Here is a 21,411-nt window from a genome sequence, read left to right on the forward strand (position 1 = left end):
GTTCACTGATTTCAGAATAAAGAAAAAAATAACATATCAGTGGTATTACGACTGTAATAGAGGAGAAATGGGACTCCCCTGGATTAGGATCATAAGACTACTGGCAAGAACCTTTTCAAGTAGTTTTATGGCATTTTCTCTATCTGAAGAAGACTTGTATGATTTTGCATTATTACTTGATTGAGAGTAGTAGGGATGTATTTATAGTTGAATTATGATAAGAAATCATGTAAGATAGGGAGCATCTTTGGCACAGTACATGTAAAAAGGAAAAGTATGTACAACTGGAAATTGAAGGATGAGCTGTACTACACAATGTCCATCAGAGTGTCTCCCATTGTCATACACCACACACTATCCTGACTGAGTAGCCATGTGTTATTTTCATGTGCCTTGATTCCTCTGAGCATATGTAATTGGATTGGGGGGTAGAACTCAATCCAAAAGCAGCCAATCCATAGATTGGCCAACAGGGCACAAGGTGGATCTTTATGAAGGGATAAAATGGGTCTTTCTCTTGACAATTCAAGCTAGAAAAATGGTAGTGTGAATCAGGAAGTAATGGGAATAGAAGCTGAAATGATGCAGTAAATTAACAGAGTAAGAACATCAAGGGCCATTGATAAGCCAGAATCATGAGGGGACAGAAGTAACTTAATAAGGAAAAATCATGGAGTAGAGATCAGCTATACAGGATAGAAAAATAAAAGTATTTTGTTTACAAAGCCCATAGCAATAGGAATAGAGAAACACTGAGTCAAAAAGTGACTGTGCTATAGAGTGAAGAGTCCCTTGAATTCTAAATGGGATTTCAGTTCTAGTTCCTTTGGGGCGCAACCATATTTGATTAAGATTCTTTGTCTCTTTAAGTGTGAATTATGTTCCTTTTCTCTCAAGTAAGAAAACTAAGTCTGAATAGCTTAAGCAAAATACACAATTCATTTCAAGATTATGCCAGAGCAAAATTGCACTGGACAGAATCAAACAGGCAAGGAATACTTCATTCAGTTGCAATAAAGGTCAAGACCATCGTGATAGAGGAGAGAGATTAAACTTAACTTCTCTGAAACAGATGTAGGAGAGAGTTTTAGTGTTGGGGTGAACTAGTGAAAAAGTGTTGGAGGGCATTGGTAAGAGATTGTCAATTTGATAAGACCATTTGTCTTTGCTAAATGCCGCTTTCTGAAGTTAGACTTCTAATTTCCCACAGAGACTGGGAGATAGGGGCTCTGTCTTTCTTGATTAAATTTCAAAGGGATGGCTTAATGGTGCTTGAGAAAGACATCCTTGGGTTGTAAAACAGGCAAGAAACTGGGAAATTTACATCTCAAAGAGGAGTGAAAGAATTTACAGTTACTGTCTTCTGAAGTAAATGCTCTATAAAAAGAGGTTAGGGGCCTATCATCAGGAATAAACCTGTCTAAAATTTAGTCAGGCTGAGGGGACTGTTAAGGCCTTCTTGATCAATTACCTGAGTATTCAAAGAGCTAAAATCTTGACAACCAAGCTTTAGGAAGGCAAGGAGCAGAAACGTTGTAGTAACATTGGCAGCAAGAGATCTGTGTTCTCCAAAAACACCATTATGAAGATAATACACTTCCAGTCACATCTTGGCTGTATCTTTACAGTTAGTTGAAAACTACCAAGAGCATCATTTTGACGCAGTTTAGATAGAGTGCACATATATTTATTTATTCATTCATTTTTTCAACAAATATTTATTGAGTATCTACAATGCACCAGACACTTTCTAAACACTAGGTATTTATTCATCAGTGAAGAAAATATTCAAAATTCTCTATACTTAAATTCATAGAAGGGCAACAGTTAATGACCAAAATAAGTAAACAAAATGTTTAGGAGTGACATCAGCAAGATGGTGGAATAGTAATTTTCTATTATCATTTCTCCACAGAATATCAATTTTGTCAACCACCCAAAGGTGAGAGTACCTTTTTGGGAGTTCAGGAGTCTAGCAGAGAAGTTCCAGCATACCATTAGAGCAAAAAATGTTAGAATGGATACATTGAAGAGGGTCACTTCATTTGCATCATCCCTTTCCCAAGGCAGCTGAGCACAGTGCCACGTAATTTCTCCCATGGGGGAATGTAAGAACTTAGTGAATGAGTGCCTTTCTGCCAGCTGTGCAGGATGCTGCTAAAGAGGCTAACTTCTTTATTGCTGCACCCAGAATACTGAGGTTATAAAAATGAGAGGGAGGGAGAAAGATGCTGGTCTCAGAATTCATCAAAGGGCAAGCAGAAGGTTTGTGGACTCCATCAAAAAGCCCACCCATGAGCCACCCAGGATGCCTCACCTGTGACTCTTCCAACTGGCACATGAGCACCCTTAATACTTGTGTTCCTCACCCTTACCCCAATTTTAGATTCTCCCTGTGACCCATGGACAATGATAGCAAGCCTTTGCAGATGGTTAACAAGCATGCACAGAAAGCTGGCCAACTCTGTGGGATTAGGAGAAGACACACAGTTAAGCATTTCAGGCACTGCCCTAAGGAAAACAAATGGGAGACTTTCAATATCCAGTCTGGCTTTGCAGGATTGAGAGAAGGTACACAATTAAAAAATTCCCTCTCAAGAGGTAACAAGAGGTGTGGAGCAGATGCTTTCATAGATAAGTTGTGAGAAAGTCTCAGAATCTCCAACCAGGCTGACTAGTGAAAGTATTTCTCTATGAAAACCAAAACCAATCAGTAAAGACTGGAGGAGGTGATTGCCTCTTCAAATGTAATGACAGTAATGCAAGACTTTAAGGAACATGAACAATCAAGGAATTATGACACCACCAAAGGCACACAGGGGACACAGTAATTTTTTAGTAACTCACCCTCTAAAAAGGAAATCTACAAAGTACCTGACAAAGAATTCAAAATAATTGTTTTAGGGAAGTTCAATGAGTTACAAAAAATGACAAATAGACCACTCAATGAAATCAGCAACAAATACATAAGTAAAATGAGAAGTTCAACAGACAAATAGAAATCATTAAAAATATAGAAATTCAAGAGATGAAGAATACATTGAATGAAATGAAAAATAGAATAGAGTGTCAACATCAGATTTGATCAAGCAGAATAAGAAAATCTAAGAAAGCCTGTGAGATTTATAGTATACCATAGAGTGAATTAAAGTTTGCGTATGGGAGTTCCAGATGTAGAAGAGAGGGAGAAAGGGGCAGAAAATTTATTTAATGAAATAATGGCTGAAAATTTTCTAAATCTGGAGACAGATATGAACATCCAAGTGCATGAAGATCAAAGGTGCAAAATAATATTCAACTCAAAGAGGATTTCACTGACAAATCAAACTGTCAAAAGACAGAGAATTTTGAAAGCAGCAAGAGAAAAGAGACACATCACACAAAAGGAAACACCTGTAAAGACTACCAGTGGCTTTCTCAGCAGAAACCTTGTAGACCAGGAGACTGTGGAATGATATATTTAAAGTGCTGAAAGAAAAAAAATGTCAATTAAGAATATTTTAGCTAGCAAAGTTGTCCTTCAGAAATGGAGAGATAAAGACTTTCTCAGACAAAAAAGAGCTGAGGGAGTTCATCATCACTAGACCTGCTTTAAAATAAATTCAAAAGGAAGAAATGAAACTGAAATGAAGCTAATTTAGTAACAAGAAAACAAAAGTACAAAACTCACTGGTAAAGGCAAGTATATAGTCAAATTCAACATACTCTTTTAACGTAATGGTGGTGTGTAAATCACTTTTAATACTAGCATAAACTTGAAAAGAAAAAAGTACAGTTATAATAACTTGTTAATGAATATGCAATTTAAAAGATGTTAAATTGTGCCATCATAAACAAAATAGAGCAGAAGCAAAATAGTTTCGTATGCAATTGAAGTTGTTATTATCAGCTTAAAATAGACTGTTATAACTACAAGACATTTATGAAAGTGTCATGTTAACCACAAACCTATAGCAGACACACAAAAGATAAAAATAAAGGAATCAAAGTATGTCATTATAGAAAATCGTCAAATCACAAGGGAAAACAGCAAGAGAGAAACAAATGAACTAAAAAAAAAAAATTAACAAAAAGGCAATAGAAAATGCTTACCCAGCAATAATTCTTTAAATGTAAATGGACTAAGTTCTCCAATCACAAGACATCGAATGAATGAATTTAAAACAAACAAAAAACTGTATGCTACCTACAAGAGATTCATTTAAATTTCAAGAACACATTGGCTTAAAGTGAAGGGGTGGAAAAAAATACTCCAAATTCTCCAGGCAAAATAAGCAAAACAGTGAATAAAGAAAATGTGATATATATACACAATGGAATATTACTCAGGCATTTGCGGCAACATGGATGTACCTAGAAGGTATTAGGCTAAATGAAGTGAACCAGACAGAGAAAAACAAATCCCATATTATTTCACTAATATGTGGAATCTAAAATCCCAAACTAACCAACCAAACCGAACCAAACAGAAACAGACTCATAGTTATAGAGAATAAACTGGTTGTTGCCAGAGAGGAGGGTTGTAGAGGGACAAAGTAGGTGAATGGATTAAGAGGTATAAACTTTCTGCTATAAAATAAGTCAGAAAGACGTACTGTACACATAGGGAATGGAGTCAATAATATTGCAATAACTTTATATATAGCAGGATGGTAACTGGTCTTATTCCTTTGATCATTTCATAATACATAAAAATATTCAATCACTATGTTGTCCACCTGAAACTAATATAATATTGTATGTTAATTATAACAAATAGAAAAGAAAAGAAAGCAAAACATACTAGTAAGGGCCAATGGATCAAAGAAGAAATCAAAAGGGAATTTAAAAGATATCTTGAGACAAACAGAAATGGAAACACAACATACCAAAACATATGGGATGCACAAAAGCAGTACTAAGACACAAGTTTATAATAAATAATTTCAGTAAGAAAAAGGAAAGATCTCAAATAGCCTAATTTTACTTCTAAAGGAACTAGAAAAATAATTAGGCCCAAATTAAATAGAAGGAAGGAAATAAAAGAGTAGAAATAAATGAAATAGAGACTAGAAAAAAATACAATAAATCTATGAAACTAAGAGTTGTTTTTTTGAAAAGGTGAACAAATGACAAACCTTTAGATAGACTAAGACAAAAAGATAGATGTCTCAAATTCAGGAATGTGACAAGGAACATTACAACTGATATCACAATACAGTGAATCGTAAGTGACTACTGTGAACAATTATACACCAAAAAATTGGATAACCTAATAGAAATGTGTACATTTCTAGAAACATACAATCTAACAAGCCTGAATCAGGATGAAATAGAAAATCTGTACAGACCAATAGTGAGTAAGGAGATTGAGTCAGTAATGAGAAACCTTCCCAAAAGAAAAGTCCAGAGCCAGATGATTTCTCTTGTGAATTCCAAAAAAACTTTAATGCAGAATTAACACCAATACTTCTCAAACTCTTTCAAAAAATGGAAGAGGAGGATACACTCTCAAACTCATTTTGTAAAACCAGAATTACCTGATAACAAAGCTAGATAGGATGCCACAAGCCAAGAAAACTACAGGCCAGTATTTCTGATATATATAGACACAAAAATCCTTAACAAAATACTACTGAACTGAATTTGACAGCACACTAAAAGGATCATGCAACATAATCAAGTGTGATACAGGGATGGGGAATCAATCAATGTGATACCCCACATTAACAAAATGAAGGATAAAAATATGATTAGCTCAATAGATTATGAAAAGAAATATTTGACAAAATTCAACATAAAAACTCTCTACAAGGTGCATATAGAAGGAACATACCTTCTATAATAGAGATTATATAAGAAAAGCTCACAGCTACTACCATACTCAACAGTAAAAAACTGGAAGCTTTTTGTCTAAGATCAGGAACAAGACAAGGATGTCCCTCTGACCACTCCTATTAACAATACTGGATGTTTTAACCAGAGCAATTGGACAAGAAAAAGATATAAAAGGGATTCAATTTGGAAAGGAAAAAGTAAAGCAGTCTCTGCTGAATATAATCTTATACAAAGAAAATCCTAAAGATTTTACACACACACACAAACACACAAATGATAGAACGAATGAGCAAATTCAGTAAAGTTGTAAGAAACAAAATCAACCCCCCTAAATTGGTTGTGTTTCTATGCACTAACAAAGAACTATCTGAAAAGGAAATAATGAAAACAATCCCATTTACAATTACATCAAAAATAATAAAATACTTGGGAATGAATTGAATCAAGGAGGGGATTAATTAATATTGTTAAAATATCCATACTATCAAAAGTGATCTGTAGATTCAATGCAATTCCTATTAAAATTTCCATAGCATTTTTCACAGAAATAGATTTTTTTTTTAATTTGCTTGGAACCACACAAGACCCTGAATAACAAAAGTAACCCTGAGCAAGAAAACTGGAGCACTCACACTTTCTGATTTCAATCTATATTTAACATCTATAATGATCAAAATGGTGTGGTACTTGCATAAAAATAATTAGACGAATGGAACACAATTGACAGCCCAGTAATAAATCTATGTGTATATACAGTAAGCTAATACTTGACAAGAGAGCCAAGAATATACAATTGGGAAAGGATAATCTCTTCAATACACAATGTAGGGAAAACTTGATAATGACAAGCAAAAGACAGAACCTGGACCTATATCTTACACCACACATAAAGTGAACTAGAAATAGATTAAAGACTTAAACATAAGACCTGAACTATAAAACTCCTATAAAAAGGCATAGTAGAAATGCTGCTTTGTATGGTCTTGGGAAAGATATTTTGGATATGACACCAAAAAGCACAAGGAACAAAAGAAAAATAGAGAAATGGGACTACATCAAACTAAAAAGTTTCTGCACAGCAAAGGAAACAATCAACAAAAGGAAAAGGCAACTTATGGAATGGAAGAAAATATTTTCAAACCATATACCTAATAAGGGGTTAATAATTTTATATATATATATATATATATATATATATGTAATATCTGATATATCATACAACTCAATATAAAAAATACCCAGAAAATAAATGTGCAAAGAACCTGAACTGACATTTTTTCCACAGAAGCGATACAAATGGCCAGCAGGTATATGAAATATGTTTAACATCACTAATCGTCAGAGAAATTCAAATCAAAACTACAATGGGATGTTACCTTGTTCCTGTTAGGATGACTTTCATTTAAAAACAAAATGAAACAAAACAAAAAGATTGATGAAGACATAGAGAAAAAGGAACCATTGGACACTATTGGTAGGACTGTAAACTGGTACAACCTTTATGGAAAACAGTATGGAGGTTCCTCAAAAATTAAAATAGAACTACAGTATGATCCAGCAATCCCATGCTGGGTATATATCCATAGGAAATAAAACAGGTATCTTAAAGAGATATCTGAAACTCCCACATTCTTTGCAGCATTATTCATAATAGTCAAGATATGGAAACAACAAAAGCGTTCATCAACAGGTGAGTATAAAGAAAATGTAGTATATATACCGAATAGAATATTATTCAATCTTAAAAAGTAGAAAAATCCTGCCATATGTGACAACGTGGATGAACTTAGAGAACATTAGGCTAAGTGAGATGGCCAAACACAGAAAGATAAATACTGCATTATCTCCGTTATGTGTGGAATCTAAAATAGTTGAACTCATGACAGAGACTAGAATGGTGTTTATCAGGGGTCGGAGGCTGGGCTGGTGGTGGAAATGAGAAGTTGATCAGAGAGTACAAATTTTTAGTTATAAGATAAACATGTTCTTGGGGGCCCAAAGTATAGCATGGTGACTATAGTTAATAATTTATCACATATTTGAAATTTACTAAGAGGTAGATCTCAAGTTTTCTCACAACATACACAAAAATATGGTAACTATGTGAGGTAATGGATATTTTAATTACCTTGATTGAGGAAATCATTTCACCCTATATACATATATCCAAACATCCTACTGTACACCTTAAATATATGCAATTCTTATTTTTAATCATACTTCAATAAAGCTGTGAAAAAAGTGTAGTATGTTTCCAGCCTCATGACTTAAGCACCTCCTAAAGGCCTCATCTTCTGACACCATCACATTGGGAGTTAAAACTCCAACATGTGAAATTTGGGGGGACACAAACATTGAGACCATGGTAATAGTGTTAAGTGCCATAAAGAAAATTAAAATCAAGGAAAGAAAATATACAGTCTCTACCTACCACATTCACATATGCCCAATGCATGGTCCCCTAGCCACATTGGAGGACCCTTATATTGAATACATTCTCTAGGTAATTACCAAGTATGAGGGAACCATTATGAGGTGGGGAAATTCACAAATTACTGTTTATCATGTACTTTTCATATATATTTCTGTGCTCCATACACTCTCATTGTTTAAATTATCATAAATGTGTTTCTGCCCCTTTTAAATTAATACCTTTGTTAATTTAGACTACATAAGTACGTATGAAAAACAGATTGCGGAAAGCTGTATTACAACATATTAATAGTGGTTAACTTTGGTTGGGAGAGTGTGGGTCATATTCTGTATATCTTTTTGTACGTTGTAAATTTTCATCCAAGATCATATTATTTTCACTATAATAATTGGAATTTTTTTTAAAAATTAAAGATTTATCTAACATCATCATCATTATAGTAATAGTTATTATTACAATAACTATTTCTAGAGTTTCAGTGAGTTCATTTTCTTTCTCTTATTTAAACCCTGAAAAATTAGGTTAGAGAAGTCAAGGTTAGAATATCAAAGACCTAGTACGCATATCAAAGAGTTGACAATAGCGGATTTAAATGTGTTTAATGTGAAGACTGACACCATCACATTTATTTTGAAAAAGAAAATTTGTGAGTTATATGCAGGGTGAATCGATGTGGGGAGAATCTGGAGTTGGCCATGGCATGGGTGGGTGGAGATATAAGTGTAATTACAGAAAGAAGGAATTATTAAGGCTTAGCTAAAGAAAAAGGCTAAGGAGACATTTTGGAAATTAGGATAATAAAAATTTCACTTAATTCACTATTTTGTATAGAACTAATCCTATATTCCTTGTCAAGAAGGCTCCAGGTTGATAACTCTCAACCACCTCCATACTAACTCACATATTTTCTACATATTCCAAATACGTACACATAATTCCAGCCCCACATGGTTCTAACATTTCTATAGTGGGTTTTCAGATGAATTTTATTTCACAAATTTTCATTAATAAATGTATGTTACAGAAGAAAATAATAAAAAATAAGGTCTCAAGTTTAACTAAAGCAATATATTTTTGCTTTGTGGGAACCATTGTGGTTTCAGGAAATTGTGCCCTATTAGTTTTACCCCCTTTAAGGTTTTTAACCTAACCATGTTCCTCATTTAAAATATCAAAATGATTTACAATAAGCACTAGATGAAAGGATAATAAATATATTAATAGGATTTCCTTCACATTTATTGAGGAGGGTATTCCATAGCATTCTTTATGTGGTCAATTTTGAAAAACAGTTGTTCAGGGTTCTATGCTTACATATGTTTCTAACTTGACTGGTTAACTATTTACTATTCAGCTTGTTGAAGGTCTAATTGAATAGAAAAGGTGTAGTCACTCACCACAACATAAAATATTGGAAGGTGACATGGGGAAAGCATTTTACTAGTCTCTTGGGAAAGAAAATTCCTTGTCTGTAATTGTTTTGCTCTCTGAAGAAATATATCAGACTGCCATTTCCACATGAATTTTCTGGATATAGTGTGACCTACTATTTTAATGTCAATGGAAACAAGCCGTTGCAGAGGTTCTCAGCCTTTTGTATGCTCTAGTTAACCTGAGGGAACTTTAAGCTGTAATTTGTAGAGAAAGACTGCGACATGACATGGAAGAAGTAGGGACTGATTTGTAAGTCATGTCCCAGCATGCAGGTGACAAATTATGGACAGAAGCATTGGGAATAAGAAAAAAAGAAAAGTAAAAGTAAAATATGCACCTATCACGTTACCTAAAAACAGACAGTGTAGTGGGACATTGATGAAATAAATGTCATAAAATTTCAGACTATTGTCTGGAGCCTGGGTGAGAAGCATAACTAATAGTTCATTCACTTAATGACTAGTTGTTGCTCACCTACAATGTATCAGATACTGTGCTAGGCAATGGAGACAGATTAGTGAGCAAGATAGACATGGTCCCTGCATTTACATAGAATATACAATTAAATAAGCAATTGCTGGGCTTCCCTTGTGGCGCAGTGGTTGAGAGTCCGCCTGCCGATGCAAGGGACACGGGTTCGTGCCCCGATCCAGGAAGATCCCACATGCCGCAGAGTGGCTGGGCACGTGAGCCATGGCCGCTGAGCCTGTGCGTCTGGAGCCTGTGCTCTGCAACGGGAGAGGCCACAACAGTGAGAGGCCCGAGTATCGCAAAAAATAAATAAATAAATAAAATAATAAGCAATTGCAATAATATATGTTGGAGATAGATAAACTGTACTTTGAGACCTGTGCAAAAACATTTTATCTCATTTTGGGAGATCTTAGAAGGACTAAAATGCATGAAAAATAAATAAGTTGTTCAGTAGACAGAAGCTTTAGGGGGTTCCAGAAAGAGAGAACAGTATATGGGAAAGCCAGAGAGAAAAGAAACAGGGCTGAGCAGAATTAAGTTCAGGGTGACTGGAATTCAGCACTGGGCAGGGGGTTGAGACAAGGGTTGGGAGCCAAGCAGGTAGCAGGCACAGAGCATCATGTTAAATTAGAACTGACACCCAAGTCCAAGTTCATTCTTCTTTCTACAATGATTTATCAAATGCCTAACATTTTAAGATACAAAGATAAAATATTTTCTACACTCCAGTATCTTCAATTTGGTAAGATGGAAAATCAAATGAAGCCAACAGTAATACAAAGTGAAAATTCATATGATTGTAAGAGCCTGAAGCTCTAAAGAAATACAGAAGTAGGAAAATAAGGAGGAAAGTCTAAGGACTGAAAAAGGTTAAACAGGTGATTCTTGGATCTAGTCTTAAAGAGCTGTGGGGAGTTGATTAAGGAGTGGAAGCAGTGGGGACATCATGTCCAGTGGTTTAGAGACATGAGAGAACAAGATATATTCAAAACTGTGAGTGAAATGTTTTTACTACAGTAGCATTTTCCAAAGTATGCCTCAGAAAACATCCTGTAAGATGATCTGGTAACACATGTATTGTCTATCCCCTTCCTGGAAAGTCACAATACCCATTAGCATATTAAAGGATCTGAAAGTACTTACAGTGAAGAAAGCTCTTTATTTGATCCAGCACTTTGCAAAATTTCTAGATCACAGAATTTCTTCTATTACCATCCTTCTTTTTTATAACCTTGTTTTTTTTTTTTTTTTTTTTTTTTTTGTGGTACGTGGGCCTCTCACTGTTGTGGCCTCTCCCGTTGTGGAGCACAGGCTCCAGACACGCAGGCTCAGTGGCCATGGCTCACAGGCTCAGCCTCTCCACAGCATGTGGGAACTTCCCAGACTGGGGCACAAACCCATGTCCCCTGCATTGGCAGGCAGACTGTCAACCACTGTGCCACCAGGGAAACCCTGGTTTATAACCTTTTAACAATTTATGAAACACACTTTGAAACTGATAGCAGAACCTACATTGAGTGGCAGAGAGTGTCAGAGGATGAGGCTATAGGAGTAGCTGCTACAGGTCAGATCACAAAGGCCTTGGTCTGCCAGACTCCTTGTTAGGGAAGAGCATACCTGATTTTTCTTCCAAGTGACAGGAGCTCCACCGGGTGACATACCCAGCCTTACTAACTCACTCTACTCTAAGGAGGTTGTGTGGAACCACCTCTTTGAGAGGTAAATTTAGAAATATTTAAATGGAAGTATTGGCATATCTTCACCATTCCTCCTCTTTTTAAACTTAATTTTTTTTCACTGTCATAAGATTTTTCACTGTGGTAAAGATCTATTTTCTTTACAATTTTTAAGTGCAAAACACAGGATTGTCAACTATAGAATCAATGCTATACAGCAGATATCTAACAGCTAATTATCTTGCATAACTGAAATTTTATACCTATTGAAAACCAGCTCCCCATTTCCCCCTCCCCTCGGCCCCGAGAAACCACCATTCTACTCTCTGTTTTTATGTGTTTGACTATTTTAGATACCTCATATAAGTGGTATCATGCAGTATGTCCTTCAATGAGTGGTTTATTTCACTTAGCATAATGTCCTTGAGATTAATCCATACTGCTAAATATGGCAGTATTTTCTTCCTTTTTTCAGGGCTAATATATATACTACATATTTTCATTTGATATGTATACTACATTTTCTTTATTCATTCACCCATTGATGGATAATAGGTTGCTTCCACATCTTGGCTACTGTGAATAATGTTGGGAACATGGGAATGCAGATATCTCTTTGAGACAGTTATTTCATTTGTTTTGGATAAATACCCATAATTAGGGTTGTTGGATCCTATGGTATTACTATTTTTAATCTTTTGAGGAAACTCCATACTGTTTTCCATAGTGACTGCACCATTTACATTTCCACCAACAGTGCACAATTTCTCTACATCCTCATCAACACTTGTCATTTCTTTTGTTGTTGTTTTGTTTTGTTTTGTTGGTAACAGCCATCCTAACAAGTGTGAGGTGATATCTCATTGTGATTTTGATTTACATTTCTCTGATAATTAGTCATGTTGAGTATCTTTTCATGTGACTGTTGACCATTTGTATATCTTCTTTGAGTAATGCCTATTCAAGTCCTCTGCCCATTTTTAAAAATTGTGTCATTTATTTGTTTTACTATTAAGTTGGAGGAGCTCCTCATGTGTTTTGGACATTAACCTTTTCTCAGATATACAGTTTGCAAATATTTTCTTAAATTCCATAGGTTGCCTTTTTATTGTGTTCACCATTCTTTTCTTTGTAGAAGCTTTTTGATTTGATGCAGTCCCACTAATCTATCTTTTTGTTACCTATGCTTTTGGTGTCATATCCAAGAAGTCATTGTCAAGACTAATATCTGGCGTAAAGACAGACATATAGACCAATGCAACAGAATAGACAGCCCCAAAATAAACTCAGGTGTACATCACCAGTCAACAAGGGAACCAAGAATACTCAAAGGATAGTCTCTTCAACATATAGTGTTGGGAAAACTGGATATCCACATCCAAAAGAAGGCAATTGTATATTTATATTAAATCATACACAAAAATCAACTCAAAATGGATTAAAGACTTAAACATAAGACCTGAAACTGTAAAACTCCTAGGGTAAACCATTCTTCCTCTTGAAGTGTACTGCCAGAGGGAGCACCTTCTCCAGGGTGGGAAGACTTGCTCTAGTTTAGCTCTGCCTCGGGCTGGGAGGGTAAGTTTTCTGATTATAGGATTCAAGGTTAAGAGACACACTTGACTGCAAGTATAAACTATATATTCATAGTAGCTTCATCAGTAATAAAAGAGGTTTTAGTTACCTATTTCTCATTCTTTTATTTCTTATTACCTTTCCAATTTGGAAGGTAAGAAGGTGATATTTATTGTCTTCCAAGAGATCCAGACATGAAAGAATTTGGTCTCTATTCTGCAGGTAATTGGGAGTCACTGAAGTATTTTGCCAGTGAGTAACATGGTCAGATTTACATTTGGCAGCTTTAGTGGCAGTGTAGAAGATATGCTGAAGGGGGCACACATGGAAGCTGAAAAACCAATTAAAAAGGATGGCAAGAATCCAGGCAAGAAATGATCAGATCTTGAACTACACCAATGGCAGTGGTAATATGGATAAGGAGATATAGACATGGAATATATTTAGAAAGTTCAATCAATAGAACTAGGAAACATTAGGTGTGTGATGTAAAAGAGAGAAAATCTAGGACAACTCACAGATTTTTGAATGGAGGTGAATTATGTTTGGTTTGATGAAAATGTAAAACTCTATTTCCAGCACACTGAGCGGAAATAGAGCTTTAGAAACATCCAAGTAGAGATGTACAGTTGTTACATATTTTTCTGAAGTTCAGAGACATTTATAGTCTAGAAATACACACGTGGAAGCTGTTCATATTTAGTGGTATTTGAAGTCATATTGTCAATCACTCTTAAGGAGATTGTGTGGGTAACAGTCCTACTCAGTATTAATACTTAACACTTATTATGTGTCCAGTGTGTACCAGCACTATGTTAAATACTTTGCACACATGGTCTTATTTAATCCTCATGATAGCTCTTTAAGGTGAATAATATTACCATTATTTTACAAATGAAACTGAAGAGTTTCCACTTGTTTTGCAACTAATAATTTGTTTGCTTCATAATTATTCCCATGATAGTTTAAATGTATCTGATAAAATACACTTGAAATCAGACACATAGATATGTCTTTGTGGTTTGCTATTGAAATTATTTTTTGCAGGCATATATATTCAAAGAATGTTGCTGTGTAATGCCTTTTGACAAATTTAATTTTAATCGGGGTTGGGTTTTTTCAGTCTGTTATGGCAATAAAGAATAGAAAATCATGGTGCTGTCATTCTCTTTTTGTTTCTCTATTAAAGATAAAATTCAGAAGCATACTGCTATAGCAATTATGAGTCAGAAATGCAGTTCCCTGCTAGAATTCTTGTCAGGAAGTAAGCAAAAAGCAGAAGAATATACTTATTTTCTACATGCATTTGGGGGAAGGAAGTGGTTAGTTTCTGCTGTACAATGAAGTGGTCCAAGATCTAGAATTTGATAAAAATCACTTACTTTGAAGTCTAAGGTACAGAGCTAAATGAGTTTGTGACTCCTCGCATAGGGGGAGTTATTTGGATAGTAAAGCTTAGAGAAAGCCTCTGTATCCATGAGCTTTAATGGCAGATGTATCAGCAGATGAACACTATCTTAAAAAACAATCCACTCCAAAAAGCAAGTTAATGTTGCAGAGTTATCAGCAATTGTTATGCACCATTTGATTTCTGAACTTTAAAGTTGATTAACAATAGTATTTCTTTTCTAATCAGCTTTTTTATTATTGGTTTGTCTGGCTGACTTTGAATAATTTATGCAAAAAGAATTCTTTTCTGTGTACATATATATACATTCCAAAAAATCTGAAGAAAGAAAAATAAATATGGAGCTTACCTAGTGGGAAACAACATGGAAGAAAAACCTTAACACGTTGGTGACTTGATGTCAGCTGTAATTGCAGAGTGCAGGCCAAAAGTAACAGTGATAAGGTGACCATCTTGGCCAAAGTTAAGAGCTATATTGGTACCCCACATTATGGCTGCACTGTTACCTGGAATCTTTGATAACTGACTACATATAGAGATACAGTTGATTTCTTTTGCATTCTGCAGCATGCAGTAGACAGTGCTTTGGCTGACATAAAATATATATATATATATATATATATATATATATATATATATATATATATATATATATATATATATATATATATATATATAGATGTTCTTCTCTTGTCCTTCCCTGTCTCCTTTTTGAAGTGCCTATACAGAGTGAGCTTTGCCTGGAGGCTTGAATGGACTCCCAGGGCCAGTATTCCTCTTAAACAACCTCAGGCAGGCCAGAGGGATTTCAACACCCTGAGGGTTTGGCTGTAATTTTGGAGTCTGTAAAACTGATATATTTTCATTCCTAGCACATTTGTCTATTTTTCCTTTTACTGTGCAGTCTATTTGATTTTCGATATCAAAAAAAAAAGAAAAAAGAAAAAAAGTAGTTTGACTTGGGTAAATAGTTGTGATTTCTCTATTTAATACATCTCATAAAGTTGGAGTAAACTGAAGCTGACCATACACTCTTCTTGTCAATAGCATGGGCTTTTGAATCAGGCAGATGAATTCAGGCTTCACTAATTATTGCATAATATGATTATAAGCAAGTTACTAAACGTCTGATACTTTTTTGTTTTTTAAATTCTGAAACTGGGTTAATTCTGTGTAATAGGTTTTTTTTTAACTTTTCTTTAATGGAGTATAATTGCTTTACAATGTTGTGTTAGTTTCTGCTGTACAATGAAGTGAGTCAGCTATATGTATACATATACTCCCTTCCTCTTGGACCTCCCTCCCACCCCCTTACCTCACCCATCTAGATTGTCACAGAACATTGAGGTAAGCTTCCTGTGCTTTATAGCATGTTCTCACTAGCTATCTATTTTACGTATGGTAGTGTATATATATCATTCTTAATCTCCCAGTTTGTCCAACCCTCTCCTCCCCCACCATGTCCACATGTCCTTTCTCTACTTCTGTGTCTCTATTCCTGCCTTGCAAATAGGTTCATCTGTACCATTTTTCTAGATTCCACATATATGTGTTAATATACAATATTTGTTTTTCCTCTTTCTGACTTACTTCACTCTGTATGACAGACTCTAGGTCTAACCACATCTCTACAAATGACCCAATTTAGTTCCATTTTATGGCTGAGTAATATTCCATTGTATATAGGTACCACATCTTCTTTATCTGTTCATCTGTCAATGGACATTTAGGTTGTTTCCATTCCATGCTGCAATGAATATTGGGGTACATGTGTCCTTTGAATTATGGTTTTCACAGAGTATATGCCTAGTAGTTGGATTGCTGGATCATGTGGTAGTTCTATTTTTAGTTTTTTAAGGAACCTCCATATTGTTCTCCATAGTGGCTGTATCAATTTACATTCTCCCCAACAGTGCAAGATGGTTCCCTTTACTCCACACCCTCTCCAGGATTTACTGTTTGTAGATTTTTGATGATGGCCATTCTGACTGGTGTGAGGTGATACCTCATTGTAGTTTTGATTTGCATTTCTCTAATAATCAGTAATGTTGAGCGTCCTTTCTTGTGCCTCCTTGGAGAGACGTCTATTTAGGTCTTCTGCCCATTTTTTGATTGGGTTGTTTTATTGATATTGGACTCCATGAGCTGTTTGTATATTTTGTAGATTAATCCTTTGTCTGTTGCTTCACTGACAAGTATTTTCTCCCATTCTGAGTGTTGTCTTTTCATCTTGTTTATGGTTTCCTTTGCTGTGCAGAAGATTTTAAGTTTAATTAGGTCCCATTTGTTTATTTTTGTTTTTATTTTCATTACTAAATGTAATGAGTTATTCTGTGCAAAGTGCTTAGGACAAAGTCTGATCCTCAAAAGATAAACAGGGTGTGCCTAGAGTATTATCCATTTGGCCTTAGGTTTGATCTCTCTTGAGTCAAACTGCCTGGCATAAAATATAGACTCCACACTTTAGCAGCTTTGACCTTGGATAAGTTACATAACATCTCTCTGGCTCAATTTCCTCTTTTCCAAAGAGGGGTTCATAATAGGATCTCGTCTTTAGGTTCATGAGAAGATTAAATGAGTAAAACTCTTAGAATGGCTCTAGACACATGTGGAACCCTCAATAAATGTTTTTGGTAAAATGGATTATATTATATATCAAAATTACCATCACTGTGTGGTGCTGTCAAAGATATCATGGGAAACTGTAATGAGAGCTTGATTTTTATCCAATGAAATTTATGCTTAATAGCAAGTTATGTTAATTATCAAGATAAATTGGAGAGTTGGGGGTCTGTCCAAAGACAGAGCTGTCTGCAGTCATACAGCAAAATAATGAATACTCTGGTACTGTATTTAAATACTTTTTACTCTGAGTCTAGTGCTTAGTCTAATCAGTTCATAGTACTACATGAAGATTGTCAGCATAATATCAATCTAAGGGTTTACATTAAACACACTTTCTGGAGTTAAAGAGAGTGAAAAAGAACTAAAGCAGAAGCATTCCTTAGCAAACACTTTTCATTGTTATGCAAGTTACATTATGCAGAAAATAACATATCTCATTTTTCACGCAGATTAATAGACTGCCAGTTATCATTTGGCAGGATCAAACTATAAATCTTTTACACAGTTTGAGGAGGCTTATGGCATCCATTACTTATTTCAATTATTTAAAAAGCTTCTAGTAATCTTTTTTCCTTTGTAGTTAACGAGCTGCCAAACTCTAACTTTTACAGTAGAAACTGAGTGTATCATTTTACTTGTATTTCAATAGATGTTTATTTGCATTAGATTATGAAAGGTTAGTGCTGAATTCCAAATAAGTATAGAATCAGGTTTTATCCGTACTTGCCAAAATCCTTTCCAGTGCATGATCTTTCAAACTATATCTTATAAGCACAAGTGGCCTTTGTTGATTTAAATGAAGCAGAAGAATATTTTTTAGTTTAGTCCCAAAGCTGTACATTAAAAAAAAAAAACCCTCATATAAGTTCTATAAATTTTCATGGGAAATTAAAAAATGTACTGATTCAGAAATTATTCTCCTAGTCTCTACAGGAAGTGAAATTAAAGCAGTCTTATTTGATGAGACTCAGCGTGGTGCAGAGGGTGGCAGGGCTCTTGGCTGTGGCTCTTCTGTCCTTGTGAGGCAGGAGTAAGATAGTAGTTGAAGGACTTCTCACTTCTGTGTCTGCCTTCTTCTTGGGTATGTGACAAATTTCTGTCATGCCTTTTGAGGTTGTGATGCTGGGTGACTATCTTTTTCATCTGCCATAGTGTGGAAGTTGTTCTCCTGGAAACAGTTTCTAATGACATCTGAAGAGTACCTCTGCAAGTAACCCAAGGCAGGTTGGTCCATTTCTTCAAAGCATCATGGCTGTGCCAAGGCCACTGGTTCTTAGTTCTGTATTTTTGCTTCCCAAATTACTTATGCACTTACTTCTATTGGAGCCTCCTATGATCAAGGCACTGCACTAGGATACCCTTATTCCAACTAATGACATAATAGTACTTATAAATAAAAGTGAGTGCCTATATTTTTAATAGGTCAGAAAAAAAACCCATATATACACCCAACACAAACAACAACAAGGGAACTCTTCTCCATGCTTTGGCTTCAAGAGAATAGTGTGCTAAGTGAAATAAGTCAGGCAGAGAAAGACAAATACCATCTGATCTACCTTATACGTGGAATAAAAAGATAACAAAACAAAATAAAAATCCAAGCTCATAGATAAAGACCACAGATTGGTGGTTGCTGGAGGCAAGAGGTGGGGGTGGTATAAATGAGTGAAGGGGATCAAAAGTTTAAAAAAAAGAAAAATCAACATTGATTCACAAGTACATTCACAATTAAAAATGCATGGGCTAATAAATATATTATAAAAAAAGTTAACCTAACTAGTAATAAAAAAGAGAAATTAAAAAAATGAGATACTAGAGTGTCTGGATCAAGATGGTGGAGTAGGAAGATCCTGAGCTCACGTCATCCCAAGGACACATGGAAACTACAACTACATATAGAACAACTATATGTCTCTGAGAACAACCTGAAGACTAGCAGGACAGATTTCCTACAATTAAGGACCTGCAGAGGTCCCCCGAAGATCAAGAAGTCTAGCCCCATGTTGGGCTCCCTACCAGGCGAGACTTGCACTGGAAGATGAGCCCCCATACTTCTGCATTTGAAAAATATGGGGCTTATATTTGGGAGAGCCTGAGGGTTGTGGGAAGCCAAGACTCTACTCTTGAAGGGCTCATACAAAAACTTACTTGCTCCAAGTCCTAGCACAGAGGCAACGGCTTGAAAAAACATCCAGGTCATATAAGAAGGAGATTCATTTGCTAAATTTAGGGAGTGTGCCAGAAGGGCAGGGATCTGGTGGGACTTTCTCCATGGACAAAAATGCTGGTAGGCTCCATTTTTTTGAAGCAGTCCTGCCTAGCTGGCCTGGTGCTGGTGGGTACCATTTCTCTCACTCTTCATCAGCCTAACACTATGTACTCGGTCCTGGCATTCCCCTGAGGACTCCCCCATCCAAACAATCCACCCTGGCCAGCCCCTCCTAAGTGACTCCCCCTCCCCCCTACCCAGCAGGCCACCCTGGTCAGGACTAGTGCCTCTTCAAAGTGGCTCTTGCTCCAGGGAGCCAGCCTTGCTCCACTTGGTGGGCAGCCTCTGCCAGCACTGGTCTCCCTCCAAAGTAGCTCCCACCCTGGCCAGCCCCCCACACCAGCGTTCCTGTGACAGATGTCATCAGGTCTTGCAGCCAGTCATTCAGGGGCCAGCCCTGCATTATCAGTACAGCTGCAGCAGTTACAGCCAGGCCTCGTAGACAGCTGGCTGGGGGCTAGTCACTCCCACCAGCATAATAGCAGTAGTTGAGGCTGGGCTTTGTAGCCAACCCCACCCACCAGCATGCCTGAAGGAATCAGCTCAAACACAACATCCTCAGATCCAAGAAAGCCACCACCAACATCAAGCAAATACATGTGGAAATAAACCTCAGCTACCATGTCAAAGACATAGCAGACATCAGAGACGGCCTGCATGAAAGTCTCGGGATCGGTACAGACATTTTCCATGTGGAAGCTGACACCAATGACGTCAATATTTAGCTCTTTTGCCCATTCCAAAAGGAGCCTGCTAGTTTTGACTCTGGTGCCAAATTTCACACTGAGGTGACAGACTGCTTTGGAATCATCAGTGGCAACACACAAAACCAACTTTGCCTTTGGATGTGCCCTGGCAAATTTCATCAACTCAACTTCACTATCAAAAGTCATCATCTGGATTCCATTATCGGCAACATACTTAATCTGAGACACTTGTTTACAAGAATTCGCATGTCTCTGGAGGCACCCTGAGACTCTGCACCAATTGTATTTTGGTCATGCAGGCACAGTCAAATCCTGTTCTGATGGAAGCTAAGGTCTTCACTGTGGTTCTGCTATCACTGCATTTGACTGCATAAAAGGGGATGACCAGAGGAAGAGCTTTTAACCATCTCAGTTATTTCTTTAGAATGTCTCCCAGGCCTACAACATAGAAGGCAGCCTTATCATCAGAACAAAAAATTTCATTAATTTGTTTTGGTCCAGAATGTCCTTGCAGTAAAGGCTTTATTCAGGAAATGGCAGTCAAACTGTTCATTACCAAAGTTGTTCATAGTTTCTTGATGTCTTTCTGAAACACAACAAAACAAAAAATTAAGACATGGATATTAAAGAAATTGTTGCCAGCTTTTTACCAAAAGCAGTTCTCCAGGAATTTCAAGTCCCACTGAAAATGCTTGTGCCCTCAGTACAGCAGTGGAAGTGTTCTGATAAACACAGAACTTGCTGTCCACCTTAGAATGCATGGGTACTACAGGCTGGCCCCATGGAGATGTCACTTTCCAGTATGCAGGACAACAGGCTGCCCCACTGCTGTCCCCATTGCCCCATCAGCTACCCATCTAGCCACTGGCTGCTTTGCTCCCTCCCATAGAGGATTGCCGGCCCAAGGTGGTGCTGGAGTGCTGGCAGAAGGGTCGTGGTGGTGGGGGCTGAGGGGACCTTAAACGGACTTCTTTAAATGGAAAAAAAAAGGC

The 21,411-nt window shown here is 36.4% G+C and overlaps 1 protein-coding gene and 1 pseudogene across 1 annotated transcript in view; one reads left to right on the top strand and one right to left on the bottom strand.

The window, feature by feature from the left end:
• The window catches only part of CNBD1 (cyclic nucleotide binding domain containing 1), a 409,277-nt gene that overhangs the window by 221,377 nt on the left and 166,489 nt on the right, over positions 1-21,411 (top strand). The window lies entirely within an intron of this gene.
• Positions 20,174-20,988, bottom strand: LOC101336337 (ornithine decarboxylase pseudogene; annotated as a pseudogene).

Source organism: Tursiops truncatus, chromosome 17 (assembly GCF_011762595.2).
Source record: "Tursiops truncatus isolate mTurTru1 chromosome 17, mTurTru1.mat.Y, whole genome shotgun sequence".
Classification (NCBI taxonomy): Eukaryota; Metazoa; Chordata; class Mammalia; order Artiodactyla; family Delphinidae; genus Tursiops; species Tursiops truncatus.